The following is a 21079-nucleotide window of genomic DNA, read 5'->3' as shown; positions in this document are numbered from 1 at the left end:
TGCTCTTGGAGCAAATTTAAATCCCTTATTAGAAGGTTCAAGAGATCATTTACCCAAGTTTAATGGTGATGGAAATGTTATGACTGGTGATCATTTGAATGCCTTCAATGTAGCTTTTGGGGTATTAGCAATCCAGCATGAGGATGTGGTTGTAATATTATTTGTTCAAACATTGTCTGAAGTTGTTGCAGATTGGTTTTATCATTTACCTAATGGTGACATTACAAATTGGAGAGATCTCAAGACAAAATTTGAAGCTAGGTTTAAATTAGATGAGGATGAACATTCACTTTTGGCCAAATTAGCACAATTGAAAAAGGAGATTCCTAAAACGATGAGAGATTTTGTATCCAAGTTTGATAAGATAGTCCATAAGATCTTGGCCACTCAAAGACCCTCTGATGATAACTTGAAGTGCTTCTTCATTAACTCAATTCCTTCAAACATAAGTTTTCTAATCTGTAGGCAAAGAGTGCAAAACTTAGCAACCGCCAAGACTTTAGCTGTAAAATTGGAGGATGATTTAATTACCACAGGAAAGTGGATGAATGGTTCAAACTGCTAGCCCGCAAGCATCAACATCAACAACTACATCAGACCCAATGATTTAGAGATTGATGAATGATGTGATAACACTCAAGAGACAATTGGCTAAATCCAATACAACATATCCACAGACCTATCAAGACATCCCGAGGAGATTTTCAAACCAATCAGCAAGCACTGGAGGTAAAGCACTACAATTACCCCCTACACAGCAAAGGCTAGCTATTGAAGCACCTCCACCAAAAGCTAACATGTGCCTTTTTCATCTCACTGATGACCATGATGGAAGTTCTTGTCCAGAGATGGTGCATTGGTTCTAAGGAGGTGCTAAGTGAACCAAGTGAAGAAGAATATTTCAGGCAACCTGGCGACTCTGAAATCCACTTCCTGGAGTACGAGTCAGATTCAAAAAGAGGAGGTGATATTTTGGTTACCTTGTAAGATCCTTCCCATGTTGTACTAACCAGAAATCAATAGAATATAAAATCTCAAGGTGCTCCTTTGTCTTCTGTTGTGAAACCTAAAGGTAAGGAGATTGTTTCTAGGTTTCATAATAATGATTTTCGACCTCAAGAACCCCAGTTATTGAAATTTGTAGAGACTAAAAGTTCATTTGATATTGTAAATCCTCTTAGATTCAAATTACACTAGTAGAATACCTAAACTTAAACCACAAAGAACTTGATAGATTGGTTAAGTTTGTAAAGGAAATAATGCATATGTGCAAGCCGACATGGTACAATAGTCAATGAATGCTACATTGTCTTCCCAAGGTGATGTGCCAACTCATCCTGCTACTCATGAAGTTTTCCCTAAAATAATAGCCCATCAAGCTGATGATACATTGTTTGTTCTTGAATCAAAGCTTGAGCCTTTTTATATATCTTTGTTCAAAAATGGTCACAAATTAAATAACTGTATTATAGACTCAGGTGCCTCAGATAATATCATGTCATCTGCAGTAGCCAAAGCCTTAGGATTATCCTTAACCAAAACCTTTTGTAGGTGTTATTCAATGGATTCCAAACAAATACCCTTATTAGGACAGATCAAGGATTCTCAGGTGGTCCTTGCTGCTCATCCAGATAAAAGAATTAAGTTAACCATTTTCATAGCTGATATCCCTACGAGTTATGGCATTTTGTTAAGTCGCACATTTTGTAGAGACCTAGAGGGTGAGATTAAAATGTATTGGTCTCAAGCCACCATTCCCATAGGGAAACAACGAGTCACTTTGCAATTCAAGCCCAAATCTAAGTTCATTGTTTTCCCTTCTAATGATCCAAAGGCACAAATATTATATCATGAATGTCAATTTGGGAATTATATGATCTTATCTAATAATGAAGCTGCAGGAAATCTATCACAACCTGAGATGATGGAGGATTTATGGTTGATGGAATTCGATGGAAGTTGTGCAGCATCAGGTTCTAGAGTTGGGTTAGTCCTCATTCCCTCCTCTGGCCAACATATTCCTTTTAATTTTAAGTAGGAATTCAAGAACACAAATAAAATTGCTGAGTATGAGGCCTTGTTGTTAGGATTAGCTCACTAATACATTTGGACTAGATTTTCGATTGAGGTTTCCGAAGGAGAAGGTATATTGTGGCCAAATTTGATTTTTTTTGAAAAAATGCCCGCATTCATCGTAATTCTGATGGAAATTTCCCATTTGGTTTCGATGAAGAAGGCATTAGCAATGAGAATTTTCTTTTTTTCAAAAAAGTACTCGAGTTTGTCGTAATTCCGACGAAAACGGCCATTACAAAATAAAAAAGGAGGCGGGGAATTCATTTGTGAATTGCTATCCCCGCATAGGTGTCTATGGCAGCTTCAACCCCCAAGAACATCAAACCCGCGTCGAAGGCAATCCCACGCAGGAGGTAGATTCAAATTGCCCTAGTTTTTAATTTCATGTTGCAAAAAATATACATGTAGTGGTTAATTGTCCTAGTTTAATCTCATAAAACCATAGAACTGTGATTGAGGAGTGAGCGTTCAATTTTGTAGCAGCAATCGCTTCCTCCCATATACACGCGTGTTGATTTTTCACATGAGATCACATCTCTTTGTGGCATCGTATCAAACAATTCATGAGCCTTGTCCATGTTTCCACATTTTGCATTCATGTCAAGTAGGGCATTTGCAAGTACAACACTTAACAAAATTCCTCTATCTGTTATGCTTTGATGGATGTCCATACCCTGTTCCAAAGCTCCCATTTTTGCACAGGCAGGGAGGATGCTGGAAAAGGTTGTGGAATTTGGCTTTATGCCTTCCAATTTCATTTGCTTGAAAGTGTCTAAATCCTTTTCAAAAAATCCATTTTGTACATATCCAGCAATCATTGCAATCCATGAGACAACATTTCTTTCAGACATTCTATCAAATAGTTCATGTGCCTTGTCTATGCTTCCACATTTTGCATACATGTCTACCAGGGCAGTTACAACTACAACATCTGACAAAATTTCTCTATCCTTTATGCTTCAATGAATGTCCATACCCTGTTCCAAATCTCCCATTTTGGCATAGGCAAGGAGGATAGTAGCAATGGTTGTGGAATTTGGCTTTACACTTGCCGATTGCATTTGCTTGAAAGTTTCTAAAGCCTTCTCAACAAATCCATTTTGTGTAGTTGCAACTACATCTGACAAAATTCCTCTATCTTTTATGCTTTGATGGATGTCCATACCCTATTCCAAAGCTCCCATTTTGGCACAGGCTAGGAGTACACTGGCAAACATAACTAAAGAAATGCAATGATCAGCTCCAAAGACATCAAACCACTACTAACAAAACCGAGAGTCTAAAATATGATAGGGAATAGTGTGAGCTGTCCTGAAATAAAATATTTTATTTTCAATTTCAACTAAAACATAATTACTCGGCCATTTAATGTTATTAATAAGTGTTTAATTTATGAAAGAGATAAATGGTTGGCCACAAGTACATGAGTTAGTAAATGCACACAAATAAGTGAATTTGATATTCAAAACTATCTACAATAAATTCAATTCTTGTCCATTAGTCATTTATGTTTGAAATAAGCATCTTTCTTTGTTTTTCTTAATCTTTATTCATAGTTATGTGCATATTTCACATTCTATAATTAGGATATCAATTGCTATGGTTGAACACTAGCATGATGTTTGTGTTGTGGTATAGAAGCGTGGAAACATAATTATGGGATTGTTATATTATAGAGATCATAAATCTAGATATCGCATATTAGTTCTAGCTCTTCTTGGATTGAGTCTAAAGTTGACATACAGTCATAAAGCCATTATTAGAAAATCTATCCATTTCTAGTAAAGACAATTGAGAAAGTCATTTTGATATTGAGAGTTTCTTATCTGTTTACCTATTGATCATTATTAAGCCATAATATTTAGGTCTATTTATCTTTCTTGCAAAACCTCTGTAAGTGTCCTAGATTGTCCCTACTACTCACTCTTCAATGAAATAGTGGAGTTCTAAAGATTTGTTGCACAAGATGGTGTTGAACGTATCAACAAGGCTAGCATGGAAGGCATGTTCAAGCTTCCACTTGTACAACTTACAACAAATGATTTGTTGATAGAAGAAATTCTTGAAATAGGAATACAATCGAAAGACAAGTAAGTACATACAAACTTCCTTAGTTGAAAGTAAAATTTGTGTATAAAAAGAGTACATTGAATCCCAATCCATAAACACAATAGAGATATCGATGGAGACTTAATTGGATGTAGCATGTTGCACCAAAGTTGTTAGAGTATGCTAAGCTAGTACATAATGTTTCCTAAAGCCACATTAGTATTTTACCCAGATCATTATCTACCAAAACTAACTATAGTAATCCTTTTGAGGATTCATTTCATGGTGCTAGATCTTCATTTAGTTCCACTTCTTGTTGGAGAAAAGAACAGTTATTTCTTGAGGTAGATGAATATCACATCAACAAAGGACAAGACCCTTTCTAGAATATAACAAATTCTACTCCAACTAAAGATCATGGGGGTTTCACTAGAGATATTGAATAAGAGATAGACTTCTACTACTACATTAAAAGAATTGGTATGTTCTTCATTTATTGATGTAATCTCTCTATGATGCCACCACAACCAACCAAGGTGTAAAAAGTTGTTTGTAATGCATGGATTTTTAGGATTGTCCTTTGAGAAAACATAATTAAAGTATGGAAGCAGGATCTGCTAGCTCCTGAGGGAATCTTGATGAAAAATAACTGTAAAATATTTGGGCGAGCTTATATGTAAAAACTCATGCTTCCTGATGGGTTTATGTACAGAAATAAGCACGAATTAAGTGGTAAAGGGGCTTCTAGAAATAAGAGGGATAGAGAGGCAGTGAAAGTGAAAACTTCTGGTGTTGTGTCTGCTCCATCTCAGAATGGGAATGGCGAAGGTGTTGTAAGAGGAGCTGAGAAGGGTGTTGGAAGAAGTGGGGGTGTTTACATTCCCCCATTTAAGCTGGCTCAAATGGTGAAAGATGTGGAAGACAAGAGTAGTGTGGAATACCAGTGCATGACATGGGATGCCCTTCGGAAGAGTATCAATGGGTTAGTAAACAAGGTAAATGCATCTAACATCAAGAACATCATTCCAGAGTTGTTTGCAGAGAATCTCATTTGTGGGAGGGGTCTATTTTGTAGGTCTTGTATGAAATCCCAAATGACATCCCCTAGATTTACAGATGTTTTTGCTGTGTTGGTTGTTGTGGTAAATACAAAATTTCCTAAAGTTGGTAATCTGCTTTTGCGAAGAATTATTTTGCAGCTTAAGAGGGCATACAAATGCAATGACAAGCACATGTTGATAGTAGTAGCCAAATTCATAGCTCATTTAGTGAATCAACAAGTTGCACATGAGATCATTGCCTTGGAACTTCTCACCCTTTTACTAGAGAACCCCACAGATGACAATGTAGAGGTTGTTGTTGGGTTCATGAAAGAATGTGGATCTTTGTTGCAAGACCTTTCACCCAAAAGTCTTTATGGGATTTTTGAAAGATTTAGAGGTATTCTCCATGAGGGGGAAATTGACAAACAAGTATAGTTTTTAATTGAAGTCCTTTTTGCAATTTGCAAAGATAAGTTCGAGGGTCATCCAGCTGTGCATCTAGATCAGTTAACACATGAAGTTTTCCTAGAAGATGAACTTGATGAAGAAGCTGGTTTGGATGTTTTCAAGCCAGATCTTGATTTCTTAGAGCATGAGGCAACCTATGAAAAACTGAAGAAGGATATCCTTGGAGATGCTTCTTCAGATGAAGCAGAAGGGGAGAATGATTTAGGTGATGATTCAGATGATGATGATGATGAAGAGGAAGGTGAGGAAACACTAAGAATATAGAATGAGACAGAGACAAACTTGGTCAATTTAAGACGTTCAATTTATTTGACAATCATGTCAAGTGTTGATTTTGAGGAAGCTGGTCATAAGCTACTTAAGATCAAGCTTGAACCTGGTCAAGAGAGAACATACCTTCATTATTATGGTCTTCTTGGGAAAAGATTCGGTATGATCAATAAAATTTATGAGGAATTTTTTGATAAGTGTTTTGTACAACAGTATTCTATGATGCACAGATTGGAAACAAATAAACTGCATAATGTTGCAAAGTTTTTGGCCCACTTACTTGGCATAGATGCTCTTCCATGGCATTGTATTGCTTATATAAGTTTGACAGAGGAAGATACTACTTCCTCTTCCTATATTTTTATACCAAGCTTCTCTTGTAGGAGTTGGCAAAGTAGCTTGGTATATTGTTGCGTAATGAAAGGTTGAACGATCCAACAATGCAGGATTCTTTTGATTCAATTTCTCCAAAGGAAAATCCCAAAAGTTCATAGTTTGCTATCAATTTCTTTACTTCTATTGGTCTTGGTGGTATCACTGAGAGTTTACATGAGTATTTGAAGAATATTCCAAGGCTTGTAATGCAGTAGCAAAAGTCTATTCCCGTGTCAGATGAATCTACCTCTAATGATGATTCTTCTAGTTCATTAGGTTCGTCAGATTCTAATACATCAGACTCAAATTCTGAGAGTGAAACTGACAATGAGAGCAGTAAGGAGTCACCAAGAAAGAAAAATAATTCAAAACATGACTATGAGTATGAAAAAACAAGAAGAAAGAAAAGGTCGAGGGCATCTGACTCAAAGGATGGAAGTGACAGTGAAAAAATTAGAAGGAAAAAGAAAAGGAATTAAAAATCTTTCTAGTAAGTTATTCAAGGCTCCAGTAGACACCGTTTTCCTAGACTGTGACAAACAAAAGAATCACTCCCAAGTGCTTTGGTTTTATAACAGATGATTATAAGATGCTACAATTTTGTCTTATGTATTTTAATAGCTATGGGTTTTAGAGTTCTGTACTTGATAGGTAATGGATAAATAGTGTTAGGAAGAGAAAATATTGAAGGCCAAGTGCAGATTGTGATAATACTAGATCAATGAATCCTGTTATTTATTGAGTATTTCTTGTTTTCCATGTTGTGTGATGTACCATAAGCAAACTAGAAATCTAAATTTAATAAGATGCTCTGTTCAATGATGATAATTTCTATTTTCTTGCCTGTGAAGAAGACCGTGTCAGACAATATGCAAGACAATATCAACGAATAACAAAATAAGGAGACAATTGCTAGATTGTGGTCTAACTTGAAAAGAAAAGGTGATGGAAAATGTTATTGTCCGTGCAAAATTTGTAAGGGGTTAAAGACTAGAAGACTTCTAATCAAAAAAATGAAGAAACATTGTAGGTTGCATGGTCACATTGAAGGTGGACATGATTATCATCCATTGGTAATTTTTTCATTATATCGTGGCGACAATTTATATTAATAATAAATCATGTGATGATGAGATCATGATCATAGTTTATTTATGTTTATCAACTTTATATAGGTCGAGCACCCCAGAGCACATGGTATGGATCAACACAACCCTGAGAATATGGTTTTTGAAGTGGACGAACATGGAGGTGTGAATATCGAAGCTAAAGATAATGATCCCATGGAAGATGATGATCATGAGCTAGAAAATGCAATTGAAGATGATGGTACAAATACATTGATCCATGACTCATTTAATACTCACGTAGCTCATCATGATGATAAAGATGACCTTGATGTTGTTCATGATGTCCCTCTACTTGAGAAGGCATCTGAAGCCCTTTACGAAGGCTCACAGGCAACTCTTCTCTCCGTTGTATTGTTGTTGGTGAACTTGAAGGTTATGAATGGTTTATCCAACATAACAATGTCACGTATGTTAAGGTATGTCATATATGTCATAATAAACTATGAATCATGTTGTACCATTAATATTATTTATTATAACAAATTATATTTTTTCACTTTATATTGATAGGTGAGTTTTTGTTACCACCATCAAATATTCTACCTCGTTCATATCGAGAATTATCTGTCATTATGAAAGATATTGGAATGGAGTATCAAGCAATAGATGCTTGTCCCAATGATCATATTATATATCACAAACAACATGAATTTTGAACTGAATGCCCTAAATGTCATATCAGTAGATATCAGACAGAGTAAATAACAAAAAGGGTTCCTCGCAAGGTTCTTCGCTATATTCCCTTTATTCCATGTATGCAACGATTATTCAAGTGCACTATCTTGGCACAATTTATGGATTACCATGCACACAATAGAAGTCGAGATGACATAATTCTAATGCCTGCAAATGGTTCAGCGTTTATGGACATAGAGGAAAAGTGGACACACTTTAAAGAAGAACCTCGTAATCTCAGGCTTTCATTGGCAGCGGACGGTGTCAATCCATTTGGAGAGATGAGATCTGTTTACTCAGTGTGGCCTATTTTTGTTATCAACAATAACATTCCTCCATGGATGCCAATAAAGAGGGAGCACATAATGTTGGCAATAATTGTTCTAGGTATTTTATCATTTAAATATAGTCGTCTAAATTTAATTATAAATATTGCAGTAAAATGGTCATAATAATTATGTAATGTTTTTGTTCATTCAATTAGGTAAGTACCAAGTTAAAGATATGAATGTATATATCGAGCCTCTTATCAATGAGTTGCTGGAGTTATGGAATGGTGTCACTATGTATGACATCTCTAGACCAATAGGACAAAGACAATTTCAATTCCATGTGATGCTTCTATGGACAATACACGATGCCCCGGGGATAACAGATTTTTGTGGTATGTTATAGTGTTTAAGTTGTGCATGAACATTATAATTCAAAAAATTATCATATTTAATCCAACAATACATTATCCTATAGGTCTTCAAACAAAGGGAAAATTTGTATGTCCTGTTTGTGGTCCAAAGATGAAATCTCGTCATTCAAAAAGTTTAGGAAAGTAGGTGTTTGATGAGTATAGGCACTTTCTCCACAAAAATCATAAGTATTGAAATAATGAAAAACATCTTTTCAATGGGAAAGAAGAGAATACATCAAAGCCATGAAGAATGACACCTCACCTATGGAAGTTGGAATATAATAGAATTAATCGTCAAGGTAATGCCATTCCATCTATTGGTTTGTCATAAAACATCTTTTCTATTTTGTTTTGTTTACTGATGATGTGATTGATGATCATGAAGGTCATGAAGGCATAAATGACCACCTTCCTAATGGAATAAAAATTTATCCCCGACAATTTAGTAGGTTGCCCTACTACAAGCAATTACAAATTATTCATTTGTTTGATAGTATGCATATTGGAAAGAATATAACAGAGACAGTATGCAAAATATTAGATGGAAGGCATGACAAAGAAAAAATTGTCAAAATATGTAGTGACATCAGGATTCCAATCATGCAATGATAAATGTCATTCAATCAAATAGCCATGGAGACCAGATTAATATAAGTAAGCTTCCTTGGTTATTAACGGACCAACAAAGCAATGCTATTAAATAATTCATATGAAAAATTCGATTTCCCATAGGATTTGCTACGAATATAAACAATCTCATATCAACGAAAAGTGAATTTGAGCCAGGGATGAAAATGCATGATTGGCATACCTTCATTAAGGTAATTCATGTTCTTGTGTTTTTAGTATGTATTTAAGTATTGTGCATACGTGTACTTTTCATTATGTTACAAAAAAATGAAAAGATAATTTTATAATTGTTGCAGTATGTTCTACCTCTATCTCTCCCAGACGACTTCGACAATAATGTCAAACAAGTCATATATGATCTTGGAAAATACATGAGGTAAGTAGTGATATTTGTTTAGTTTGTTGTATAGATATTATATTTGCGATTTGTTTTACTTGTTATGTAATATAATTTTTTGCGTCTTGAATACCTTGTAGGTGGTTGTCATGTAAAGAAATCCATAAAGATGATATAAAATATTGGAAGAGAAAAATTCCTCATTTAATGTGTAAAATGCAAAAGTGTCTACCTCCAACATTTTTCAATGCACAAGAACACTACCTCATACACCAAGTTGAGGAGATTGAATTGTGTGGACCTATACACACTAGGTCAATGTGGATGGTTGAGAGGCACTTAAAATTTTTGAAGGCTTTGGTTCGACAAAGAGCACTTCCTGAGGGTTCTATGGTGGAGGGATATATGGTATACCAGACTATGGTGTACATTTATGAATATCTTCCTAAGTTTGCAGCAAAGATCCACGTGGATCGCATTTGGGATCCCAACACCATTAACAAATTTGAAGGGGAGTACTTGATGGGGAAAGGTAGATTGAGGAGAGTGAGAGGTAATTATAAGATGTTATTGTATTTAATTAATTCTTAATCTTCAAAATAAATTGATTGTAAGACGTCTATTTATTTTTTGTATAGTTGGTTGAGAGTGGGATGCACTACATTTGTATATTGCAAACAATATTGATTGGATGACGGTATGGATTGAATGTTGTCAACATTATGGATGCATGTTAACATGGGAAGGTGTGGCTTCATTGGTTAAAGAAGCACATCGTAATGGAGATTCCAATATTACACAAAGGGAAATTGATTTAGCATATGGTTTAAGAGATAAATAGGTATGTATAAATTTATTAATCACCCATATGTTTATCAACTCACAATGCAATAAATTTTACATGTTTGACATATCGTAGGTCAAACACCACAACGCTATGTGCTGCAATGATCATAAATTTTGCATAAAAAAGTTGGATGACAGGAAGAAAACTTGTGATTCTGGCATCACTGTAGTCTTTGAGGTGACAAATATTTCATCGAGAAATGGCATTCATCCTCAACATTCTCAAAATTGATACTATGGCATTTTGGATGATATACTTGAGTGTGACTTTAATTTCTTCAAATTAGTTTTGTTCGTCGTCAAATGGTATAGGATACGATTGAATAAAAATGATCCTGATAGAACTGTTATTGAACATGATAATGGTTTTATAATGCTAAATACACGGTCATTTGAACTAGTTGGGGATGAGCCCTATGTTCTTCCAAGCCAATGTGAGCAAGTATTTTACTCAAAGGTTCCACATAAACCGGGTTGGTCATTTGTTGTTAGACATGATCCAAGTGTAAGGAAGTTAAGTAGCGGAAACAACTTCCTACGCTAACCTTGAGAGGAGGGTAATGCAAAACTTTTTCAGATCGTTACAACAGTTACAGAAAATAGAAATAGATATAATAGCATTCATACCACAACACAATGATTTACGTGGGGAAAACCCTTTCGGGAGAAAAACCCCACCCTCCAAAAGCAGCTCAATATTTTATTCAGCAATCAAAAACAGATTACAAAATACTTGCAAAGCAAGCTCTTCGCAAGAGTACCATTAATCAGAGATTCAGAGGCAACTCAATAGCCATGAGACTCTTACACACAACCTCTATCTCACACACCTCATAAATAGGAGATACAATACAAGAAACCATCAAACGGTATTACAAAACCATGGGCTAAAACCACCCAATAAGGTGTAGCCGACCTTATCTCCCTTCTAGATGCCCTATGACATGTTAAAGCACACATCAACATGTGTCGCTCCCTTTTACAGCTCATTTATGTATCCGATACAAATTATTTTTCCTATTTCAGGAGTACAAACTTTCGGAGGCCATAACTTGAGAACCGGGTGTCCGATTGACGAACCATTTGAAGCGCCGGAAAGCTCACGAAGTGCTCTATCACCTCGTAACCCACTTCGCCAGTTACAGCCACTTTTCAGGGTGTTTCGGAGCCTCTAAAGTCCCCAAAATTAAGTTTAAACATTTTATTGCACCCCTCCAAGACGAAAACTTTAATATCTTCAAAACTAGCTGTGACCTTGCGACGCAACTTTACCGGAATGCTTATCTAGCCAACCAGAAGCTTCAGGGAGAGTTTCGCACCATTTCGTGCTCAAATGAAAACTTAATATAAATAGTAACCTCACATAAATGTAAGGTTGAGACACCATTTTTCCCAACAAATCTCCCACTTGTCGAACACCTTGCATGAGCGGAAGGGAATGTCAACACAATGAATCAATTGCTAGGGGCCATAAGGCCCATAGAATCTGAACACCATCTGAACTTCTCTGTACTCACAGCCTTAGTTAAAGCATCTGCAACATTCATCAAAGTTTCCACCTTAACCAGCTTCACCCTACCATCTTCGACCATATCTCTAACAAAATGATACTGAACATCAATATGTTTGGTCTGGGCATGAAATGTCGGGTTCTTAGCTAGGCTAATTGCACTCTGACTGTCACAGTAAACTGTCACTGTACCTTGTTTTATTCCAATATCCGAACATAGTCTCTTAAGCCAAATGGCCTCTTTACAAGCATGAGTAGCTGCCATATACTCTGCTTCAGTAGTGGATAAAGCAACCACAGCCTGTCGTTTACTCATCCAACTAATTGCACCACCAAACAAAGTAAACACATAAGCACTGGTGGATCTTCTGCTATCAATATCACTTGCCCAATCTGAATCCACATAACCATGGATATCAAGGGAAGTCATGTCTCCAACTGAATTACCATGATAACACAAAGAATACTCTGAAGTACCCTTCAAATATCTGAAGACTCTTTTGACTGCATCCCAATGAACTCTACCAGGATTAGACATATATCTAGAAAGTACTCCCACTGCTTGGGCAATGTCTGGTCTAGTACAGACCATAGCATACATCAAGCTTCCAACCGCACTCTGGTAAGGCACTCTGCTCATGTCTTCCATCTCCAATGGGGATGTAGGACAATCTGAAATAGATAGTTTCATTCCAACTGTAAAAGGAACACTCAATGGTCTACAATTCTGCATGTTGAACCTCTGTAACACTGAATTCACATACTTACTCTGGCCTAGCCATAGCTTTCTGTTCGCCCTATCTCTTCTAATTTCCATCCCAAGAATATGCTTTGCTGCACCAAGATCTTTCATTTCAAATTTAGCAGCGAGCTGAGACTTCAGTTCTGAAATCATACCTTTCCCTTTACCAATGAATAACATATCATCAACATACAATGCAATGAATAAGAAATGATCACCATAAGATTTATAATAAACACAGTGATCTGATTTAGAACGTTCAAATCCCAAACTCAACACATATGTATCAAATTTCTGGTACCACATCCTAGGACTTTGTTTGAGGCCATACAAAGATTTCTTCAATTTACAGACCAAATTTCTTTTGCCTTTCACCACATAGTGCTCTGGCTGTGACATATAAATATCTTCCTCCAAATCACCATGAAGGAAAGCAGTTTTCACATCCATTTGTTCAACCTCTAAATCATAAGCAGTAGCAATAGAAAGCAAAAATCTAATGGACGTCATTTTTGCAACAGGAGAAAATATCTCACCGTAATCAACACCCTCAACCTGAGAGTAGCCTTTTGCAACCAACCTTGCTTTATACTTCTCAATGCTTCCATCTGAACCAATCTTTTTCTTGAACACCCATTTACAACCAACAGGTTTTCGTCCTTCAGGCAACGGTACAAGATCCCATGTATCATTCTTTTTCAAAGCTGCCATTTCTTCCTCCATAGCAATCTTCCAGGATTCTGCATCATTCATACCTAATGCCTCTTCTACAGATTTCGGTTCATCCACACTAGTATTCAGAGCAAAAATACATCTCCAATCATCAGGTGAATACCTTTTAGGTGGTTGTCTATGTCTTGTAGACCTTCGAATAAGCTGAGTTGGAGGTTCTTCCTCCTCTTCTGAAGATTCAGAGCTAGACGAGCTCTCCTCAAATTCTTGCCTATCTATGGGTCTCGATTCAATTCTTTCAGGTGTAGAAGGAAGTTGAATCACATCTTCTTTTTTAGTCTGTTCTGGCTGCAATGTAATAGAAGGAGACTTAATTTATCTAAAAATAACACTTCTACTGTGAATTACCTTTTGTGCAACAGGGTCCCAAAGCTTGTATCCTTTCACACCATAACTATACCCGATGAAGATACATTTCATAGCCTTGTTCTCTAACTTTGTTCACTTCTCCTTTGGCACATGTGCATATGCCTCGCAACCAAAAACTCTAAGATGTCTCAATGAAGGCTTGTGACCTGACCATGCTTCCATAGGCGTTTTATCAACAAGAGCTGATGTAGGAGACCTGTTAATCAGGTAGCAAGCAGTGGCAACAGCTTCAGCCCAAAACTTTTGTTCAAGACCAGCACCACTCAACATACTCCTAGCCTTTTCCATCAGTGTCCTATTCATTCTTTCTGCAACTCCATTCTGCTGTGGAGAATACGGAGTTGTCTTCTGCCTGTTAATTCCACAGTCTTTACAGAATCTATCAAAATCATTAGAGCAAAACTCACCGCCATTATCAGTTCTCAAACATTTTATTTTCTTTCCAGTCTGCAACTCAACCATTGCTTTAAATTCTTTAAAACGACTAAAAACTTCAGATTTACTCTTTAAAAAATAAACCCATGTCCTTCTACTAAAATCATCAATAAATGAAACATAATATGTGGATTTTCCAATCGAAGAGACATCTACTGGACCAAACACATCAGAATGGATAAGATCCAAAACACCACAAGTTTTATGAGAACTCGAGTAAAACTGAACGCAGTTTTGTTTTCCATAAATGCAATGCTCACAGAAATCAAAGTCAAGGTTACAGTCATTCAAACCTTTAACAAGGTTTTTATTTTTCAAGGTCCTTAGACCCTTTTCTCCAATGTGGCCAAGTCTCTGGTGCCATAACATAGTCTTCTCTGCAGGTAACTTTGCTTCAGACGAAAGAGCACCCTTAGGTACCCAAAAACCATTTCCATCTGCTGAAGGTGAAACCTTCAAATCTTCTAGTGAAGTATCCGCAGATTTATTTTTTACAGAAGTGCTATTACACTCAATAGTGTATGCTTCAAGCTTATACAAAGTGCCAAACCTGACACCTCTAGCAACTACCATAGCACCCTTAATCATCTTACATCCTGCTTCAGAAAAGACTACCTACACACCTGCATCTATCAGTTTGCTCACAGATAACAGGTTTCGTTTTAATCCAGGGATATGCAGCACACCATTAATCCTTTTTATTCTACCATCAGAAAACCTGATTCTAACTTTACCTCGACCAACAATGTCTAGATGTGAATCATCACCCAAGTACACCTTACCTCCATTAAATCCTTCATATTCAGAAAACCAATCTCTATTGGAAGTTATATGAAAAGATGCACCTGAGTCAATTAGCCAGGCATCATTACCTGCATGAGTCGCCAAAGCCGCAATAAATGCATCGCCATCTTCCTTGTCGGACTCAGAATCAGAATCAAACTTTTTCTTTCTCTTCTTCTTTTCTTCTTTGCAGTCCTTACGGATGTGACCTGGTTTACCGCAATTCCAGCAAATGACTTTGGACTTTCCAGGAGATTTGGATCTCCCTTTGGATTTGGACTTGCCGCGCTTCTCATTCTTCTTGCCTTTCTCCTTAGGTCTTCCACGAATGGTTAGGGCTTCCTTTGAACTGATGGATACCTTCCTTCGCATCTCTTCACCGAGTAGGGCACCCACCACGTCTTCAGATTTCAAAACAACAGAAGTACTACCGATAGCCATAACAAGAGAATCCCACGAATCAGGCAAAGAACAAAGCAAGATCTGACATTTCTCCTCCTCGTCCATCTTAACACCGACGGATACTAATTGAGCCACCAACATATTGAATGCTTCCAGGTGGTCTGCAATTCGTCCACCCTCTTCCATCTTCAAGGAATACAATTTCTTTCTTAAGAAAATTTGATTTAATAAAGATTTCACTTGATACATCTCACCAAGCTTAGTCCATAGCTTCTTTGCAGAGTTTTCTTCATGGACATTGATTAGAACAGAGTCTGCCAGGCACAGTCTGATTAGACCCTTGGCTTTTCGGTCCATAACATCATACTGAGCTGCCGCAGTAGGATCTGAGGGCCTTTGGACATTCGCATCAACAGCATCCCAAAGATCTCGATCTATTAGCAGATCTTCCATCTTCAGCTTCCACATCTCAAAATTACTTCCATTAAATTTCTCCACCTCTATTCTCCCTGACGAACTCGCCATCTGAATATTCCTGCAACAAGATCAAAAAGTGTCTTCTGCACAAGCTCCCACTCAAATCTGGATTAGTTCAAAAAACCCAACTGCCCACAATTGAAACCAAAGGTGATCAGGCTCTGATACCACTTGTAAGGAAGTTAAGTAGCGGAAACAACTTCCTATGCTAACCTTGAGAGGAGGGTAATGCAAAACTTTTTCAGATCGTTACAACAGTTACAGAAAATAGAAATAGATATAATAGCATTCATACCACAACACAATGATTTACGTGGGGAAAACCCTTTCGGGAGAAAAACCCCACCCTCCAAAAGCAGCTCAATATTTTATTCAGCAATCAAAAACAGATTACAAAATACTTGCAGAGCAAGCTCTTCGCAGGAGTACCATTAATCAGAGATTCAGAGGCAACTCAATAGCCATGAGACTCTTACACACAACCTCTATCTCACACACCTCATAAATAGGAGATACAATACAAGAAACCATCAAACGGTATTACAAAACCATGGGCTAAAACCACCCAATAAGGTGTAGCCGACCTTATCTCCCTTCTAGATGCCCTATGACATGTTAAAGCACACATCAACACGTGTCGCTCCCTTTTACAGCTCATTTATTTATTCGATACAAATTATTTTTCCTATTTCAGGAGTACAAACTTCCGGAGGCCATAACTTGAGAACCGGGTGTCCGATTGACGAACCGTTTGAAGCACCGGAAAGCTCGTGAAGTGCTCTATCATCTCGTAACCCGCTTTGCCAGTTACGGCCACTTTTTAGGGCATTTCGGAGCCTCTAAAGTCCCCAAAATTAAGTTTAAACATTTTATTGCACCCCTCCAAGACGAAAACTTTAATATCTTCAAAACTAGCTATGACCTTGCGACGCAACTTTACCGGAATGCTTATCTAGCCAACCAGAAGCTTCAGGGAGAGTTTTGCACCATTTCGTGCTCAAATGAAAACTTACTATAAATAGGAACCTCACATAAATGCAAGGTTGAGACACCATTTTTCCCAACACCAAGAGGAAGGCCGATAAAGTATAATTTGATGGAAGAAGAAGATACCGAAGAAGTAGAAGATGAAGTGGATGATGATCACGATTGACAGTTTCTCACTGATGATGAAGAAGAACAAGAAGAAGAAGATGATAATGATGATGATGATGATGACGGTGATGATGATGGTGATGGTGATGGTGATGGTGATGGTGATGGTGCGATGATGATGGCGAAGACATTGATGATGATGATGATGATGATGATGATGATGATGATGATGATGATGATGATGATGATGATGATGATGACGATGACGACGACGATGACGACGACGACGACGACGACGATGACGACGATGATGATGATGATGATGATGATGATGATGATGATGATGATGATGATGATTGTTTATTACCTATGTGATGGATGGTGATTCATGATACATATGTGATGGATTACATGTTTATGATGACACATGATATGTGATGCTAATTGTGATGCTCAATTACATATATGATGACACATCATGTGATGCTTTTGATGCTTATGATACGTATGTATTTATTGTTTATCAACTTACAAATGTAGTAATGCTTATGATGCTCAATTGATGGTGTTGATTTCAGGTATAGTCCATGTGTGATTTTGTCACCCTTGGTGGGAACAGGTCATTGACTACAGACATCGTCAACCATTTTGTCTACAAAGTTCATGTTGTTCATGTTGTGTACTATGTAATTTCGCTAACATTTTTTATACTTTTTCTTTGTCACAGGCCAACATGGATCCATCACATATCGCAGACAGAGATGTAGCTTGCGACAGTTCTACCGACCAGGTAAACCTCATTGTAATTGTACAAATTAGATAGAAGCAAACGGTTACATTATTATGTTCTTTTTTTTAGTGATTTATACTAATTTTGTAATTGTTAATGATATTCTTGACACAGACGGATGTTTGGGGAAAGGGAAAGGGAGTTGCAGTACCTGAGCATCTTTCTATGGATGTGGAATCATTAGGGTTAAGCAATGATGACCTTGAAGATCCCATAGACCTTGTGAAATTCTTTAAAATACCTCTTATAAAAATTAGAAAAGAGATTGCTGCTTTGGTAGCCGTGCATCCTACCACTGATGAGATACGATAGAGGGTGGAATTATTGTTTAAGACAGTAGAAAACTTGCAATTAAGCAGTAATGAAAGCTTTAATTATAACAAAAGTTCAATAATGGTTTATATTTTATTCTCTTTTATGTCATTAACTAAAATATGTACGTATTGTTTTTACAGCAATTTATCCGCCCTCATGAAAGTCGTTCACGCGATCAGGGTGTTGCAGGATCTTTAGGTGATGACGATTTTCTTGTATTATCACTTGCTTGGCTTATCACTCTGAGTACCCAAAACACATCATACTTGATATTGTCAATTTTCAAAATAAAGGTTCATCCTTGTTTACAATTCTTGCACTTTTCATATATTTAATGTATTATTCTTTAGGTATTGTCAATGTTACTATGCAAATGCCACCACCACCTCATCAGAGGTCACCCCCACCTGTATTGCCAACTGCAATTTTGGCAACACGTAGCATGCAGACATCCTCTAGTACATGTCATATTGGCCGCCCACTGTTGGTAGATCCCTCTTTTGCTCTATCTTCTGTCATGTGTTTATTTACCTTCAAGCATTCTTCCTTGAATTCTAATGCCATTTCATAGTGGATTCATTTTTTGTAGGAGGAGATTCACATGAGGATGTGCCAAAGGTGACTACTACTGATAACATACCATCATTTCCTGGATCTTCTTGTATTGGTAGTATGGGAACGTTGTAGGCCACATTGGTGGTGAGCGACAAAGAAATGCTTCCCTTAAAGATACAAAAGGTTCTAGGTACTTTAAAATTATTATTATATATACTCTAATTGTAATTTACGTTATGATCACTCATTTTGGACTAATGATCCCATGAATTTTTTGCAGGCAATGATATTTTCTATAAACATCTTAGTGACATTGCATTGCAGATATTTGGGCCCACCATACGTAAAAGGTGGTACATCATATGTGAACTAACCCTTATCCACTTTTGATTTCATATCATTGCTAGAATAGTTTTCCTTTGATCTATTTCTTGAAGTGTAATAAATGTAGATTCAGTTCATTTCTGAATCTAATAGGTTTGTTTTTGCTTTAAAAGGTGGAATGACCAAGAAAAAAGGTTAAAAGATGAATTGACAAACCAAATGGTTGAGTGGTTTGGAAATGACACCTTTGACAAAACCAAGCTCCTTGAAAAAGTTGGCACATATCTAAAGTATGTGAGGGACCAATATAGGACCCATTTGGAGAGGAACCTAAAGTATGAGCATCCCCCCATGATTCCAAAGAGGGAGTGGAAGGACCTGATTTTGGATGCCAAGGAGAGAATTGAAAGGGAAAAAGGAAATACACCACTAGATGCCAGAAGAAGGTACAGGATACTATTAAGAATGTAATTATGTACTGATTAATTACTCTTTATATTTATATAATCTAACATATTTCAAACTTTTTATAGACCGAGTGACACGTCAAAGGCAACCAAGGCAAGGCAAGAAAAGAATGGGCAACACAAACTCGGCTCTGGTGGTTACATGAAACTTGCTGCATGAATTGTAAGTATCTCATGTAAATGAAATATTGCATCAAAATATTAATAAATTGCAAACATTTTTTTTTTTAATCAAACAATGCAAGTAAAATTCACGGTACCAAGCAAAAATGCAGGGCTCTGAATTCAATAGAGCACCCACAGAAGATGACAAGAGAATTGTCTACCAGCAAGGCTATTCAGTCATGGCTAATCGACTACAAGAATTGAGTGGGCATACACAACATTCGAGTGCATCCATCACACAGGTAAATATGGTAAATGGAAGTTGTTTCAAATTGAATACTTTACCAATAATCTAATTGATGTTGAGTTCCAACATAAAGTGACTACATTTGTTTTAAATAAGCAAGCAATGATATCAATGTGCATGTCATTGGAATGCAGCCTGCTAATTGTGAAACATCACCTGCACATGAAGGTTCGGATGTGCATCCCTATAGTGGAGGTATTCATTTGCTATTCAAATTTATCTATTTAGCTATTAATAGAAGTATACATATCTTAATTTGTAATTAGAGTAGTAATTAATGTAACCTTTTTTGTTAATATTTTAGAGCATGTGGTCGGTGGTGAGAAAGTGGAGCATGATCTGGGTACACAACTTCAAGAACGTGATGTTCCCCACTCAGGTAAAGAGGACCACTATTATTGATTTAAACAAATATAATTGCAATTGGTGTTCAACATTAATGTAACCTTTAGTATTTCAACTCCAGATGATCTAGAGGGTGTTCAACATGTTGAGGTTGAGGCTACACAAAATGATGTGGTCCCATCAGGTAAAGAGCACAACAATTATGTTCTCTAAATTAATGAAATACTTGTAACAATAATATTTTTTTTTTTGTATTTAACCCATTTCTTTGTTATTGCAACAGAACCCCCCTCGCTTCAGTGTCCTCGTCCTCAGTATAGGACTAGGCATACATTGAGATAACGAGAAGTTGGCAGAACATCTGCAGAGGGGGGAAATGATGAAGAAACTGATGTTCCACTTAGTCTTTTCATAGCTTCAAAGAAAAAACAAAGAAAGAAATGATTGTAATCTAACTAATTTGATAATGACTGATTTTTATGTGTTAGTGAATGTAATTATGTGCTAATTAATGGTTATGGATGATATGTGTTAATTAATATTGATGAATGTTGCATGTTAATTAATCTTAATCAATGTTATGTGTTAATGAACATTATGTGATATTAATGAATGAATGCTATATTTTATTAATGGTAGAAATAATTAATGAATGAATGTTATAAGATGTTAACGGGGAATTTAGAGTGATGTTAAGAGGGGGGGAGGGGCCAAATGAGCTTCCACCTTCACGTGGTTGGCC

Source organism: Cryptomeria japonica, chromosome 1, assembly GCF_030272615.1.
Source record: "Cryptomeria japonica chromosome 1, Sugi_1.0, whole genome shotgun sequence".
NCBI classification, from domain to species: domain Eukaryota; kingdom Viridiplantae; phylum Streptophyta; class Pinopsida; order Cupressales; family Cupressaceae; genus Cryptomeria; species Cryptomeria japonica.
The sequence above is the reverse complement of the archived record's forward strand: the minus strand, read 5'-3'. Positions refer to the sequence as shown.